General features: G+C 59.7%; 1 non-coding gene across 1 annotated transcript; it reads left to right on the top strand.

The window, feature by feature from the left end:
- The first annotated feature begins 13,300 nt into the window (after positions 1-13,300).
- On the top strand, positions 13,301-13,419 carry LOC131864693 (5S ribosomal RNA). Its single transcript, XR_009363457.1, has one exon. It is a non-coding gene; the product is annotated as a 5S ribosomal RNA (ribosomal RNA).
- The last annotated feature ends 4,081 nt before the right edge of the window (positions 13,420-17,500 follow it).

Genomic DNA, 17,500 nt, shown 5'->3' with positions numbered 1-17,500 from the left:
CAGCTCGACGAGGCATGAAGCACCCACGGGAGCCGGAGCATGACGATGCAGAGTCTCGGTTCACAGGAGCCTGGGAAGAACATCCCGTACGGAACCCTTTACCCGAAAACATCCGAACCGCACATGCTCGCGACAGTCCTGCCGTTAGAGAATGCACCGTGCACGCGACCGAGTAAGGCCACTCAGAGACATCCATTTCCCAGGTATATGCCCCCTACGCACTTTTGGTGGCGCAACTCGCACGAACAGTCCCACCTCGACCCCGTAAACAAGCTTTTTTGCCTCGAAGAGTTCGTCGGAGACGAAGAAGCAACCTTCAGTGCAAACGTAGCACTCTTTTGTGCAACCGCCCAAACAACGCCCCCTCTACCCTCTGTCGAAACACTCGGCATTGCTGCTCCCTAAGGTGAGCTTCTCCTCATAGGCAATTCCGCTCTTATCCGGTCACGTTTGTGTGCCCGAATTTCGCAAGGCAACCTCCATGGGACATGGAAAAGACTCGAGAAGAGAGCTCGCTCACGGGAGAGAGAAGCCAAGGAGACCACGAGAGTGCTGAGAGTGGGACAGCGCTGAATAGGCGGGAGAAGCCTGCGCGTATAAACGGAGATATATATCCAATTGCAACGAAGGAACGTGCCAAAGATCGAGAACAATGGCAGAAATGCTAGTAACGTGCACTTCGGGACCAACGCATCACCGGAAGACAACCGCCAAACATCGAAAGAGTCGCGATGCTCCGCAACCTACGTGCAAAGCGGTCGCACACCGGGTAAGGGAGTGAGAGCCCCAAACATAGCTGGGCGAGGCGCTCACTCCGCTCTTTAATATCTCGTTAATACCGCCAAGGAAATGGCACAAGCACACACACACAAGCATCCTCGGAAGAGGACAGTTCGAGTGACAGGTCAAATCCAAGAGTTCCGAAGACTACCTCCAGGAACAATCGGGAACAAGACCGATTACAAGTCGTCGAGTCTGTTACTGGGCGAACACGAGATGCGCACAGGAAATCGATCAGCCCTCACAATGGCCCAAGGCCAGAGATCGGACTGCTACGATTTACCCCAACAATCATCGTGCCACTCTTCGCAGAGAGGTGATAGACGCCAACGAGCCCGCGCATAGCAATCGAGGTGTAAAAAGGGCGTTGAAGGCAGGAAGCCTGGACGAAAGAGGCTACGAGGTCACCTCGAAGCGGTCTAAGAATCGGGCGCACTTGGGGCGACTACCAGTGCCAACCCCTTATCCCGCGGTGCGTCCGACACACAGAAATTTCCAAGGCGGCCAAGGAGCCTCCCCGCATAGCAATCGGGGTGTGAGGTTACGGATGCAGCATTGATAGCAATCGAGGTGTGAGGCGAAGGATGCAGAAGTGAGAGCCGAGGGATGTAGCAGAGATAGCAATCGGGGTGTGTGATGCAGAAGAGATAGCAATCGAGGTGTGCGGTGGGAAGGGCCCAGCAGCCAGAATGCATGAAGCGACGGATGAAGCAGTGATGACAACCGGGCTGTGAGGAGAGGAGGGATGCAGCCAAGAAAGCAATCAGGGCTCGAGGCAAGGGATGCATCAAGGATAGCAATCATGTTGTGAGGCGAGATTCCAAAGGCTAAACGTGAGAGGCTGCAGGGTCGACTCAGAGAGGTCTATGCATGTGAGAGGCTGAAAGCAAGGTCGACTCGGAGCGGTCTATGCATCGGGCGCGCTTGGGGCGACTACCAGTGCCAACCCCTTATCCCGCGACGCGTCCGACAAAGAGAACGTTCCAAGGCGGCAGAGGAGGTTACCAGCCGAAGGATGCAGTAGCAATAACAGGTATAGTTCCGCGGCGGCCGAGAAGACTCACCGCATAGGAATCGGGATGCGAGGCGAGGGATGCGGCGGGAAGGCCCCGACGGCTAAACGGAAGAGGCTGCAGGGCCGCCTCGGAATGGTCCAAGCATCGGATGCGATTGGGACGACTACCAGTGCCAACCCCTTATCCCGCGATGCGTCCGATACACAGATAGTTCCAAGGCGGCCGAGGAGCCTCACCGCATATCAATCGGGGTGCGAGGCGAGGGATGGGGCGGGAAGGCCCCAACGGCTAGACGGAAGAGGCTTCAGGGCCACCTCGGAATGGTCCAAGCATCGGACGCGCTTGGGGCGACTGCCAGTGCCAACCCCTTATCCCGCGATGCGTCCGATACACAGATGGTTCCAAGGCGGCCGAGGAGCCTCACCGCATAGCAATCGGGGGTGCGAGGCGAGGGATGGGGCGGGAAGGCCCCAACGGCTAGACGGAAGAGGCTTCAGGGCCGCCTAGGAATGGTCCAAGCATCGGACACGCTTGGGGCGACTACCAGTGACAGCCCCCTATCCCGCGATGCGTCCGATACGAAGATGGTTCCAAGGCGGCCGAGGAGCCTCACCGCATAGCAATCGGGGTGCGAGGTGGGGGATGCGGCGAGATGGCCCCAACGGCTAGACGGAAGAGGCCACAGGGCCGCGTCGGAATAGTCCAAGCATCGGACGCGCTTGGGGCGACTACCAGTGACAACCCCTTATCCCGCGATGCGTCCGATACGAAGATAGTTCCAAGGCGGCCGAGGAGCCTCACCGCATAGCAATCGGGGTGCGAGGTGGGGGATGCGGCGAGATGGCCCCAACGGCTAGACGGAAGAGGCTGCAGGGCCGCCTCGGAATAGTCCAAGCATCGGACGCGCTTGGGGCCACTACCAGTGACAACCCCTTATCCCGCAATGCGTCCGATACGAAGATAGTTCCAAGGCGGCCGAAGAGCCTCACCGCATAGCAATCGGGGTGCGAGGTGGGGGATGCGGCGAGATGGCCCCAACGGCTAGACGGAAGAGGCCACAGGGCCGCCTCGGAATAGTCCAAGCATCGGACGCGCTTGGGGCGACTACCAGTGACAACCCCTTATCCCGCGATGCGTCCGATACGAAGATAGTTCCCAGGCGGCCGAGGAGCCTCACCGCATAGCAATCGGGGTGCGAGGCGAGGGATGCGGCGAGATGGCCCCAAAGGCTAGACGGAAGAGGCTGCAGGGCTGCCTCGGAATAGTCCAAGCATCGGACGCGCTTGGGGCGACTACCACTGCCAACCCCTTATCCCGCGATGCGTCCGATACACAGATAGTTCCGAGGCGGCCGAGGAGGTGGGGGATGCAGCGAGATGGCCCCAACGGCTAGACGGAAGAGGCTGCAGGGCCGCCTCGGAATAGTCCAAGCATCGGACGCGCTTGGGGCGACTACCAGTGACAACCCCTTATCCCGCGATGCGTCCGATACACAGATAGTTCCGAGGCGGCCAAGGAGCCTCACCGCATAGCAATCGTGGTGCGAGGTGGGGGATGCAGCGAGATGGCCCCAACGGCTAGACGGAAGAGGCTGCAGGGCCGCCTCGGAATGGTCCAAGCATCGGATGCGCTTGGGGCGACTACCACTGCCAACCCCTTATCCCGCGATGCGTCCGATACACAGATAGTTCCAAGGCGGCCGAGGAGCCTCACAGCATAGCAATCAGGGTGCGAGGCGAGGGATGCGGCGAGAAAGCCCCAACGGCTAGAGGGAAGAGGCTTCAGGTCCGCCTCGGAATGGTCCAAGCATCGGACGCGCTTGGGGCGACTACCAGTGACAACCCCTTATCCCGCGACGCGTCCGATACACAGATAGTTCCAAGGCGGCCGAGGAGCCTCACCGCATAGCAATCGGGGTGCGAGGCGAGGGATGCGGCGAGAAGGACCCAACGGCTACACGGAAGAGGCTTCGGGGCCGCCTCGGAATGGTCCAAGCATCGGACGCGCTTGGGGCGACTACCAGTGACAACCCCTTATCCCGCGACGCGTCCGATACACAGATAGTTCCAACGCGGCCGAGGAGCCTCACCGCATAGCAATCGGGGTGCGAGGCGAGGGATGCGGCGAGAAGGACCCAACGGCTACACGGAAGAGGCTTCGGGGCCGCCTCGGAATGGTCCAAGCATCGGACGCGCTTGGGGCGACTACCAGTGACAACCCCTTATCCCGCGACGCGTCCGATACACAGATAGTTCCAAGGCGGCCGAGGAGCCTCACCGCATAGCAATCGGGGTGCGAGGCGAGGGATGCGGCGAGAAGGACCCAACGGCTAGACGGAAGAGGCTTCGGGTCCGCCTCGGAATGGTCGAAGCATCGGACGCGCTTGGGGCGACTACCAGTGACAACCCCTTATCCCGCGATGCGTCCGATACACAGATAGTTCCAAGGCGGCCGAGGAGCCTCACAGCATAGCAATCGGGGTGCGAGGCGAGGGATGCGGCGAGAAAGCCCCAACGGCTAGAGGGAAGAGGCTTCAGGTCCGCCTCGGAATGGTCCAAGCATCGGACGCGCTTGGGGCGACTACCAGTGACAACCCCTTATCCCGCGACGCGTCCGATACACAGATAGTTCCAAGGCGGCCGAGGAGCCTCACCGCATAGCAATCGGGGTGCGAGGCGAGGGATGCGGCGAGAAGGACCCAACGGCTACACGGAAGAGGCTTCGGGGCCGCCTCGGAATGGTCCAAGCATCGGACGCGCTTGGGGCGACTACCAGTGACAACCCCTTATCCCGCGACGCGTCCGATACACAGATAGTTCCAAGGCGGCCGAGGAGCCTCACCGCATAGCAATCGGGGTGCGAGGCGAGGGATGCGGCGAGAAGGACCCAACGGCTACACGGAAGAGGCTTCGGGGCCGCCTCGGAATGGTCCAAGCATCGGACGCGCTTGGGGCGACTACCAGTGACAACCCCTTATCCCGCGACGCGTCCGATACACAGATAGTTCCAAGGCGGCCGAGGAGCCTCACCGCATAGCAATCGGGGTGCGAGGCGAGGGATGCGGCGAGAAGGACCCAACGGCTAGACGGAAGAGGCTTCGGGTCCGCCTCGGAATGGTCCAAGCATCGGACGCGCTTGGGGCGACTACCAGTGACAACCCCTTATCCCGCGACGCGTCCGATACACAGATAGTTCCAAGGCGGCCGAGGAGCCTCACCGCATAGCAATCGGGGTGCGAGGCGAGGGATGCGGCGAGAAGGACCCAACGGCTAGACGGAAGAGGCTTCGGGTCCGCCTCGGAATGGTCCAAGCATCGGACGCGCTTGGGGCGACTACCAGTGACAACCCCTTATCCCGCGACGCGTCCGATACACAGATAGTTCCAAGGCGGCCGAGGAGCCTCACCGCATAGCAATCGGGGTGCGAGGCGAGGGATGCGGCGAGAAGGACCCAACGGCTAGACGGAAGAGGCTTCGGGTCCGCCTCGGAATGGTCCAAGCATCGGACGCGCTTGGGGCGACTACCAGTGACAACCCCTTATCCCGCGACGCGTCCGATACACAGATAGTTCCGAGGCGGCCGAGGAGCCTCACCGCATAGCAATCGGGGTGCGAGGCGAAGGATGCGGCGAGAAGGACCCAACGGCTAGACGGAAGAGGCTTCGGGTCCGCCTCGGAATGGTCTAAGCATCGGACGCGCTTGGGGCGACTACCAGTGACAACCCCTTATCCCGCGACGCGTCCGATACACAGATAGTTCCAAGGCGGCCGAGGAGCCTCACCGCATAGCAATCGGGGTGCGAGGCGAGGGATGCGGCGAGAAGGACCCAACGGCTAGACGGAAGAGGCTTCAGGGCCGCCTCGGAATGGTCCAAGCATCGGACGCGCTTGGGGCGACTACCAATGACAACCCCTTATCCCGCGACGCGTCCGATACACAGATAGTTCCGAGGCGGCCGAGGAGCCTCACCGCATAGCAATCGGGGTGCGAGGCGAGGGATGCGGCGAGAAGGACCCAACGGCTAGACGGAAGAGGCTTCAGGGCCGCCTCGGAATGGTCCAAGCATCGGACGCGCTTGGGGCGACTACCAGTGACAACCCCTTATCCCGCGACGCGTCCGATACACAGATAGTTCCGAGGCGGCCGAGGAGCCTCACCGCATAGCAATCGGGGTGCGAGGCGAGGGATGCGGCGAGAAGGACCCAACGGCTAGACGGAAGAGGCTTCAGGGCCGCCTCGGAATGGTCCAAGCATCGGACGCGCTTGGGGCGACTACCGTTGCCAACCCCTTATCCCGCGATGCGTCTGATACACAGATAGTTCCGAGGCGGCCGAGGAGCCTCACCGCATAGCAATCGGGTTGCGAGGCAGATTATTGGGAAGGGAACCCCCTGGGATGCGGCTCAAGCAGTGCCCAAAGGGACTGGAATGCGGAATCACATCGAGAGACCCAAATGCTATACGAGGGCTCAAATCGAATTATCGATTTGGCCACGACATGGACGCATCGGAACGACTACCTTTGCCGAACCACTCGCAATTGCATCCATACCGAAACCAATAGACATTTCCGTTAGAGCCCTCGCATAGCATTCGGGAATCTCGCATGCCCCTCTAAATCGACCAATGCTGGCGCTCAATGAAAATCCGAGCGCTACCACCGTTCGAGCGCCAGCATTGGTCGAGTTAGAGGGGCACGGGGGAGAATGCTCCAGTCAACACCTCCCCTATATAAGTTATTTGTCCGATTCTCGCACAACCGTAGTCTGCCTCGTCGAATCAAACAACGGTCCCAGATTCCGACTTCCGTTCCGTAGAGACCCAAAAGCTAGATGGAGGCTCGCAAGAAAGAGAGTCGGCGCATAGCAATCGGGTTTCTCGAACGTTTAGGGACCGAGCTCACTTGCGGATAGGGCAAAATCCGCCAAGCAACCCAAAAGCTAGACGGGGGCTCGAATCGAATCGCCTAGGCGGCCACAACAACGACGTGTTGGATCGACTACCAGTGCCAAACCATTCAGCAAGACTAGTCTGTGTCGAGGCCGGATAGAGATTCTCAGAGAGCGCCCGCATAGCATTTAGGAGACCTGCCGCGTCCCTCACACTCGACAAATGGTGGTGCACGTTTATAAATCCGAGCGATCCCAACCCTTTCAAGCACCAACATCGGTCGAGATAGAGGGGCACGGAGGGGGCTGCGTGAGACAACACAGTCCCCTATATAAGTTATTTGTCCGATTCTCACACATCCGAAGAATGGTCATCAAATCGGACAACAGCCCAAACTTCCGACTTCCGTCCCAGAAAGCCCAAGAGCTATCTAAAACGTTCATGGCCGGAACTCGATCGCGGCTATACCAGTCCGCCAAGCAACCCAAAAGCTAGACTGGAGCTCTAGTCGAATCACCTCTGTGGCCATTGCAAGGACGTGTTGGAGCGACTACCATTGCCGAACCATTCCGCAGGTCGAGTCCATACCAAGGCCGCATAGAGATTCACGATGAGCTCCTGCATAGCAATCAGGAGACTTGCCGTGTCCATCACAATCGATAAATCCTGGTGCAAGATTTTTGCATCCGAGCGCTCCAACCAGTCGAGCACCAGCATCAATCGACATAAACGGGCACGGGGGGAGGATGCTCGAGAACACTACCTCCCCTATATAAGTTATTTGTCCGATTCTCAAGCAGCCGAAGTCTGGTCATCGAATCGGGTCAAAGACCACAACTTCCGACTTTACCCACAATGCAAGTCATCGAATCGAACATCGGCCCCCGAGTCGGACTCCATGCGTATGTCAGGTCATCGGACCCAAATTCCGCCTTCCTGCGCATGGCGGGCCATCAATATCAACTCGGTCATCGGACCCAAACTCCGCCTTTTTGCGTATGGCACGCCTTCAAATCGGTCATCGGACCCAAATTCCGCCTTCCTGTGCATGGCGGGCCATCAACATCAACTCGGTCATCGGACCCAAATTCCGCCTTTCTGCGCATGGCACGCCATCAACTCGGTCATCGGACCCAAATTCCGCCTTCCTGCGCATGGCAGGTCATCGGACACAAATTCAGACCTCGCCAATATGCCTACGTATCGAATCGGTCATCGGACCCAACTTCCGACTTCATCCATACTGTAGGGTCTTTGAGGTTGGCGCGGTGCGCTCAACCCAGGGAGTCGACCCATCGAAGCATACACCTCCCCTATATAAGCTATTTGTCCGATTCCCACACCTGTGTAGTTTGCACCTCTGACCAGGACATCGACCCCAACTTCCGAACTCGACTGCAACGACGGCACCAGCGCCTTGGTGCGCACCTTGCGACGCACAGTCCCAACATTCGCCTTCCTGCACATGGCAGGTCATCGGACCCAAATTCCGACCTCGCGAGTATGCCTACATATCGAATCGGTCATCGGACCCAACTTCCGACTTCATCCATACCGTAGGGTCTTTGAGGTTGGCGCGGTGCGCTCAACCCGGGGAGTCGACCCAACGAAGCATACACCTCCCCTATATAAGCTATTTGTCCGATTCCCACACCTGTGTAGTTTGCACCTCCGATCAAGACATCGACCCCAACTTCCGAACTCGCCTCCAACGACCGAACCAGCGCCTTGGTGCGCACCTTGCAACGCACAGTGCCAACATTCGCCTTCCTGCACGTGGCAGGTCATCGGACCCAAATTCCGACCTCGCGAGTATGCCTACATATCGAATCGGTCATCGGACCCAACTTCCGACTTCATCCATACCGTAGGGTCTTTGAGGTTGGCGCGGTGCGCTCAACCCGGGGAGTCGACCCAACGAAGCATACACCTCCCCTATATAAGCTATTTGTCCGATTCCCACACCTGTGTAGCTTGCACCTCCGATCAGGACATCGACCCCAACTTCCGAACTCGACTAAAAAGACCGCACCAGCGCCTTGGTGTGCACCTTGCAACGCACAGTGTCAACATTCGCCTTCCTGCACATGGCAGGTCATCGGACCCAAATTCCGACCTCATGAGCATACCTACTAATCGAATTGGTCATCGGACCCAACTTCCGACTTCATCCATACCGTAGGGTCTTTGAGGTTGGCGCGGTGCGCTCAACCTGGGGAGTCGACCCATCGAAGCATACACCTCCCCTATATAAGCTATTTGTCCGATTCCGACACCTGTGTAGTTTGCACCTCCGCTCAGGACATCGACCCCAACTTCCGAACTCGCCTGCAACGACCGAACCAGCGCCTTGGTGCGCACCAAAAGTGCGCACTTTTGGAGGGCACTTTTGTGCGCTCCAAAGGTGCGCACTTTTGGAGGGCACTTTTCTGCGCTCCAAAGGTGTGCACTTTTGGAGGGCACTTTTTGGAGGGCACTTTTCTGCGCTCCAAAGGTGCGCACTTTTGGAGGGCACTTTTTGGAGGGCACTTTTCTGCGCTCCAAAGGTGCGCACTTTTGGAGGGCACTTTTTGGAGGGCACTTTTCTGCGCTCCAAAGGTGCGCACTTTTGGAGGGCACTTTTTGGAGGGCACTTTTCTGCGCTCCAAAGGTGCGCACTTTTGGAGGGCACTTTTCTGCGCTCCAAAGGTGCGCACTTTTGGAGGGCACTTTTTGGAGGGCACTTTTCTGCGCTCCAAAGGTGCGCACTTTTGGAGGGCACTTTTCTGCGCTCCAAAGGTGCGCACTTTTGGAGGGCACTTTTTGGAGGGCACTTTTCTGCGCTCCAAAGGTGCGCACTTTTGGAGGGCACTTTTGTGCACTCCAAAGGTGCGCACTTTTGGAGGGCACTTTTCCTGTGCTCCAAAGGTGCACACCTAGGTGAGCACCTTCGACCACACCTTGTAGCACACCAAACTCTGACTTTCGACTTCATCCGCAATGCAGGGTCTTTGAGGTTGGCGCAATGCGCACAACCAGGGGAGTCGACCCATCAAACCCAACACCTCCCCTATATAAGCTATTTGTCTGATTCTCATACATGCGTAGCCTGCAGGAGCAATTAGGACATCGACCCCAACTTTCGGCTTCTAAACGAAAACAAGGTCTTTGAGGTTGGTGTAATGCGAACAACTAGGGGAGTCAACCCATCAAACCCAACACCTCCCCTATATAAGCTATTTGTCTGATTCTCATACATGTGTAGTCTACAGGAGCAATTAGGACATCGACCCCAACTTTTGACTTCTTAACGAAAACAAGGTCTTTGAGGTTGACGTAATGCGCACAACCAGGGGAGTCGACCCATCAAACCCAACACCTCCCCTATATAAGCTATTTGTCCGATTCTCATACATGTGTAGCCTGCAGGAGCCATTAGGACATTGACCCCAACTTTTGACTTCTTAACGAAAACAAGGTCTTTGAGGTTGGCGTAATGCGCACAACCAAGGGAGTTGACCCATCAAACCCAACACCTCCCCTATATAAGCTATTTGTCTGATTCTCATACATGTGTAGCCTGCAACAACGATTAGGACATCCACCCCAACTTCTGAATTCGTCTGCGTTGACCGCACCAAAGGTGCACGCCTTGGTGCTCACCAAAATCCGACTTCCGACTTCTTCTGCTATGCGGGGTCTTTGAGGTTGGCGCAGTGCGCACAACCAGGGGAGTCAACCCACCGAATGCAACACCTCCCCTATATAAGCTATTTGTCTGATTCTCATACATGCGTAGACTGCAGCAATGATTAGGACATCCACCCCAACTTTTGACTTCTTAAACAAGACAGGGTCTTTGAAGTTGGTGCAGTGCACACAACCAGGGGAGTCGACCCATCAAACGCAACACCTCCCCTATATAAAGCTATTTGTCCGATTCTCATACGTGTAGTCTGCAGCAGCGATTAGGACATCGACCCCAACTTCCGAATTCGTTTGCATTGACCGCACCAAAGGTGCACGCCTTGGTGTGCACCCTGGAGTGCACTTTGGTGCTCACCTCGGTGCACACTTTGGTGTGCACCTCGGTGTGCACCAAAGGTGCGCACCTTGGAGCGCACCAAAGGTGTACACTTTGGAGCGCACCACATAGGGTCTTTGAGAGGTTGGCGCAGTGCGCACACCAAGGTGGGTGTTGAGGTGCGTGCCGAGGTGGGTGGGTGCTAGGGTGCGCTCCATGGTGGGTGCCAGGGTGGGTGCGTGCTAGGGTGGATTCCAAAGAGGGTCATAGGGTGGGTGCCAAGGTGGGTTGGTGATATAGTGGGTTCAAAGGTGGGTACTAGGGTGGGTTCCAAGGTGGGTCACAAGTTGGGTGCCAGGATGCGTGGGTGTTAGGTTGGGTGCCAAGGTGGGCTCCTGCGTGGGTGGGTGCTAGGGTGGGTTTCAAGGTGGACGCGAGGGCGGGTGCCAAGGTGGGTAACAAGTTGGGTGTTAGGATGGGTGAGTGCTAGAGTGGGTGCCAAGGTGGGTGGGTGCTAAGGTGGATGCCAAGGTGGTTCACAGGGTGGGTGGGTTCTAGGGTGAGTTCCAAGGTGGGTCACAGGTTCAGTGCTAGGGTGGGTGTCAAGGCGGGTGTCGAGGTGCCTGGGTGCTAGGGTGTGGATGCCAATGTGGGTCATAGGGTGGGTACTAGGGTGGGCTGCAATGTGGGTGCCAAGGTGGGTAACATGCTCGGTGGGTTCTAAATTGGGTGCCAGGGTGGGTGTGCACCCACCTTGCCCGAGGTGGGTGCCAAGGTGCCAGTGTGGGTGGGTGCTAAGGTGGATGCCAAGGTGGGTGAGAAGGTGGGTGATAGGTTGAGTGGTAGGATGGGTGGGTGCCAAGATGGGTCACAGGGTGGGTGCAAGGGTGGGTAGGTGCTAGGGTTGGTGTCAGGGTGGGTGGGTGCTAGGTTGGGTTCCAAGGTGGGTGCGAGGGTGAGTGTCAAGGTGGGTCACAGGTTAGGTGCTAGGATGGGTGAGTGCTAGGGTGCAAAGGTGCCAGGGTGGGTGCTAGGATGGGTCGATGCTAGGGTGAGTGGCAAGGTGGGTCCACAAGTGTCAAGGTGGGTGCCGAGGTGGGTGCCAAGTCGGCGACTGCTATGGTGGATGCCAAGGTGGGTCACGGGGTGGGTGCCAAGTTGCTAGGTTGGGTTCCAAGGTGGGTGCCAACGTGGGTGCTAGGGTGCGTGGGTTAAAGGGTGTGTCACAACGTGGGTGCCAGGATGGGTGCGCACCCACACTGGCCAAGACGGGTGCGGGTGCAAGGTTGGGTTCCAAGCCCGGTCACAGGCTGGGTGCTAGGATGGGTGGGTGCCAAGGTGGGCACCAGGGTGGGTGCACCCACCCTGGCCAAGGTGGGTCACGGGGTGGGTCCTAGGGTGGGTAACGGGGTGGGTACTAAGGTGCGTGCCAAGGTGGGTCATAGGGTGGGTGCCAAGGTGGGCACCAGGGTGGGTGTGCACCAACCCTAGCCAGGGTAGGTCACGGGGTGGTTGTCGGGGTGGGCGTCAAGGAGCCAAGGTGGGTGGCAAGTAGCCAAGTTGCGTGCCAAGGTGGGTGTCGGGGTGGGTGCCAAGGATCCAAGGTGGGTGCCAAGGAACCAAGGTGGGTGTCTGGGTGGGTGCCGAGGTGGGAGCCAGGGTGGGTCCCAAGGTGAGTGCAAAGGTGGGTGCCAGGGTCAAGGTGAGTGCCAATGTGGGTTCCAAGGTGCCAGGGTCAGGGTGAGTGCCAATGTGGGTTCAAAGGTGCTAAGTTGGGTGCGAGGTTGGGTGCGAGGGTGGGTGGGTGCCAAGGTGTGCTAGGTGGAAGCCCGGGTGGGTCGGCATCCCATGGGTGTCGAGTTGGGTGCCTGATGGGTGCTTCTTGTCAAGTTTTAGTCGTCGGGACTCATTTCGAGCCTTAGAGGTCGTTTCTTGTCCGGTTGCCCTGTCTTCGACCTGGGAACCCAATTTTGGTCCTCGGGTCCCATTTTTTTTTGTCTCGCATCCCACTTTTGGCCTGTGGCCTTTTCGGGGTCGATTCTCGTTTTGGGCATCAGAGCATGTTTCTTCTCCTAAAACCCAATATTTGTTTATTAAGTCTCGGAACACATTTTTGTTCTCGTGGACCCATCATGGGTCTTGGAACGCATTTGTGGTCCTTGGGTCCCATTTTGCATCCCGAAACTTGTGTTTTGGTGCTTGATCCCTATTTTGGGTGCCCACCTTGCACCAAGTGCGCACCCGGGGCAAACCGAGCGCCTTGGTGCACCGGGGCAAGATCGAGCGTGCACCCGAGGCGCCCCGAACATGCACCAAGGTGCACTCGGCCCACATGTGAGCGCAGGTCGTTGCGCCCGAGGTGGTGTGTGGGCACCGCGTTGCAGACGGGACACTGCACGCACACGACGCCCCCTCCAGGTGCACGCACGTAGGCCGGGCCGGGTGCACACCCGACGCCCTAGCAAGGTGCGCGCACCCGGGCAGGGCTCACACTTGGCGAACGGGGCGCACTTCGCGAGGGAGGGTGTGCACCTCGACGGGGGTGGGTGGCCGGGGTGGATTCGCACGTGGGTCGCGGTTTGCTAAGTACACACTGCGACAAGCTCATAACGGGTGCGATCATACCAGCGTTAGTGCACCGGATCCCATCAGAACTCCGCAGTTAAGCGCGCTTGGGCCGGAGTAGTACTGGGATGGGTGACCTCCCGGGAAGTCCCGGTGTTGCACCCTTTTTTAGTTTTTCGCCGGGCGTCGCAATGCTATTTGAATAAACCTTTTGCCCGTTTGCGTTCTCGTCGGGGCCGGGCCGGGCCGGGGTGCGCTGCCCGCACTACCGCGCGCGCGGGGGCGACACCGAGCGCGCACCCGAGGCGCCCCGAGCACACAGGCCACGGTGCAACCCGGGCGTTGTGCGCGCACCCCGGTGCGCCCGAGGTGCTGCGCGCGCACCCAGGTGAAATCGGTGTGCACCTCGGCCAGTGCGCGCTCGGTCGAGTCGCGCACGTTGGCCAAGGTGCACGGTGATGTTTCTTACTCTAAGGTTCCGCACCAGACGCCCGGGACAGGTGAGCGAAGCTGGGCGGGGCCGGGTGCGCGGCCGGGGCAGGTGCACGCAGCTGGAGAGAGCTTTGGAGCACACTTCGGAGCGCACCAATGATGCGCTCCATTCAAAAGTTTCCTGAAAAGGCAAAAAAAGTTGAGATTATAGAATTTCCCACTTGAGAGATTGTAAAAAAAAAAAATTTAAAATGAAGGAAACGCGGGTGCCAAGGTGTGCGCAGCCCAGCCAAGGTGTGCGCACCAAGGCGCCCACCCTGGCGAAGGTGCACGCAAGGTGCGCACCCGAGGCAAACCGGACAATTAACCCAACTTTCGACTTCGCGCGCACCTTGGAGCGCACTTCGGAGCGCTCCTTGGTGCGCACCAATCTTGGGCACCTCGGAGTGCACCATGGCGCCCACCAAGGTGCGCACCCGGGGCAAACCGAGCTCCGACTTCGTGCGCACCTTGGAGCGCACGAAAGGTGCGCACCATGGCGCCCACCAAGGTGCGCAGCCCAGCCAAGGCGTGCGCATCAAGGTGCGCACCCTGGCGAAGGTGCGCACCCGGGGCAAACCGAGCTCCGACTTCGTGCGCACCTTGGAGCGCACAAAAGGTGCGCAACCCAGCCAAGGTGTGCGCACCCCGGTCAAACCGAGCTCCGAATCGTGCGCACCAGAGGTGCACGCCATCGTGCGCACCTTGGAGCACACTTCGGAGCCCTCCTTGGTGCGCGCCGATGTTGCGCACCTCGGAGCGCACCCGGGGAAAACAATGCAATTAACCCGACTTTCGACTTCGTGGGCACCTCGGAGCGCTCTCGGGTTCGCACCTCGGAGCACACCGAGGTGCGCACCTTTGATGCGCTGCCTTCACCAATTTCCAGAAAAGGCAAGAAAACATTGAGAAGGTGTGCGCACCGAGGTGCCCACCCTGGCGAAGGTGCACGCGAGGTGCGCACCCGGGGCAAACCGGGCTCCGACTTCGTGCACGCCGCACCTTGGAGCACACTTCGGAGCGCTCCTTGGTGCGCACCAGGGCGCGCAACCCAGCCGAGGTGCCCACCCCGGCGAAGGTGCACGCGAGGTGCGCACCCGGGGCAAACCGGGCTCCGACTTCGTGCACGCCATGGTGCCCACCGCGGCGAAGGTGCACGCGAGGTGCGCACCCGGGGCAAACCGGGCTCCGACTTCGTGCACGCCGCACCTTGGAGCACACTTCGGAGCGCTCCTTGGTGCGCACCATGGTGCCCACCAGGGCGCGCAACCCCGCCGAAGGTGCACGCGAGGTGCGCACCCGGGGCAAACCGGGCTCCGACTTCGTGCACGCCGCACCTTGGAGCACACTTCGGAGCGCTCCTTGGTGCGCACCATGGTGCCCACCAGGGCGCGCAACCCCGCCGAAGGTGCACGCGAGGTGCGCACCCGGGGCAAACCGGGCTCCGACTTCGTGCACGCCATGGTGCGCACCGCGGCGAAGGTGCGCACCCGGGGCAAACCGGGCTCCGACTTCGTGCACGCCGCACCTTGGAGCACACTTCGGAGCGCTCCTTGGTGCGCACCAGGGCGCGCAACCCAGCCGAGGTGCCCACCCCGGCGAAGGTGCACGCGAGGTGCGTACCCGGGGCAAACCGGGCTCCGACTTCGTGCACGCCGCACCTTGGAGCACACTTCGGAGCGCTCCTTGGTGCGCACCATGGTGCCCACCAGGCCGCGCAACCCAGCCAAGGTGTGCGCACCAAGGTGCACGCGAGGTGCGCACCCGGGGCAAACCGGGGTCCGACTTCGTGCACGCCGCACCTTGGAGCACACATCGGGGCGCTCCCGGGTTCGCACCGGCGTTGCGCACCGTGGTGGGCACCTCGGAGCACACCAAGGTGGGCAGCGAGGTGCGCACCTTTGATGCGATGCCTTCACTAATTTCCATAAAAGGCAAAAAAAAAACGAGATTTTAAAATTTCCGTTTTGAAAGATAGTGAGAAAAAGGGAATGCTGGTGCCATCTTGAGCCCGCCCTGGTGCGCAGCCCAGCCAAGGTGTGCGCACCAAGGTGCCCACCCTGGCGAAGGTGCGCGCCCGGGCAATTAACCCAACTTCCAACTTCGCGCGCGCCAGGGTGGGAGCGCACCCAACAACCGGGCCTGGGAAGAGCCAATGCGAGAAACCCCACCAAACGCTCTGACAAAAAAAGAGGGGGCGCTCCAGTAACCCCGCTTCGGAGCGCACCCTGGGCAAACCCAGCCAAGGTGCCCACCCCGGCCAAGGTGCAGGCGAGGTGCGCACCCGGGGCAAACCGGGCTCCGACAACGTGCACGCCGCACCTTGGAGCACACTTCGTAGCGCTCCCGGGTGCGCACCTCAGAGCACACCAAGGTGGGCAGCGAGGTGCGCACCTTTGATGCGCTGCCTTCACTAATTTCCAGAAAAGGCAAAAAAAAAAGGAGATTTTAAAATTTCCGTTTTGAAAGATAGTGAAAAAAACGGAACGCGCGTGCCATCTTGAGCCCGCCCTGGTGCGCAGCCCAGGTAAGGTGCCCACCCTGGCAAAGGTGCGCACCCGGGCAATTAACCCTACTTCCGACTTCGTGCGCGCCAGGGTGGCAACCGGGCCTCGGAAGAGCCAATGCGAGAAACCCCACCAAACGCTCCGACAAAAAAAGAGGCGGCGCTCCAATAACCCCGCTTCGGAGCGCAGCCGGGGCAAACCCAGCCAAGGTGCCCACCCCGACGAAGGTGCACGCGAGGTGCGCACCCGGGGCAAACCGGGCTCCGACAACGTGCACGCAGCACCTTGGAGCACACTTCGAAGCACTCCCGGGTGCCCACCGGCGTTGCGCACCGTGGTGGGCAGCGAGGTGCGCACCTTTGATGCGCTGCCTTCACTAATTTCCAGAAAAAGGCAAAAAAAAATGAGATTTTAAAATTTCCGTTTTGAAAGATAGTGAAAAAAAAGGAACGCGGGTGCCATCTTGAGCCCGCCCTGGTGCGCAGCCCAGGCAAGGCATGCGCACCAAGGTGCCCACCCGAGGTGCACACCCGGGGCAAACCGGGCTCCGACTTCGTGCAGGCCGCACCTTGGAGCACACTTCGGAGCGCTCCTTGGTGCGCACCATGGTGCCCACCAGGGCGCGCAACCCAGCCAAGGTCTGCACACCAAGGTGCCCACCCCGGCGAAGGTGCACGCGAGGTGCGCACCCGGGGCAAACCGGGCTCCGACTTCGTGCACGCCATGGTGCCCACCGCGGCGAAGGTGCACGCGAGGTGCGCACCCGGGGCAAACCGGGCTCCGACTTCGTGCACGCCGCACCTTGGAGCACACTTCGGAGCGCTCCTTGGTGCGCACCATGGTGCCCACCAGGGCGCGCAACCCAGCCAAGGTGTGCGCACCAAGGTGCACGCGAGGTGCGCACCCGGGGCAAACCGGGGTCCGACTTCGTGCACGCCGCACCTTGGAGCACACATCGGAGCGCTCCCAGGTTCGCACCAGCGTTGCGCACCTTTGATGCGCTGCCTTCACTAATTTCCAGAAAAGGCAAAAAAAAACGAGATTTTAAAATTTCCGTTCTGAAAGATAGTGAAAAAAACGGAACGCGGGTGCCATCTTGAGCCCTTCCTGGTGCGCAGCCCAGGCAAGTTGTGCGCACCAAGGTGCCCACCCTGGCGGAGGTGCGCGCCCGGGGCAATCCGGGCTCCGACTTCGTGCACTGCATGGTGCCCACCAAGGCGCGCAACCCAGCCAAGGTGCCCACCGCAGCGAAGGTGCACGCGAGGTGC

Source organism: Cryptomeria japonica, unplaced genomic scaffold (assembly GCF_030272615.1).
Source record: "Cryptomeria japonica unplaced genomic scaffold, Sugi_1.0 HiC_scaffold_90, whole genome shotgun sequence".
NCBI classification, from domain to species: Eukaryota; Viridiplantae; Streptophyta; class Pinopsida; order Cupressales; family Cupressaceae; genus Cryptomeria; species Cryptomeria japonica.
This window is presented reverse-complemented; position numbering and strand designations above follow the sequence as displayed.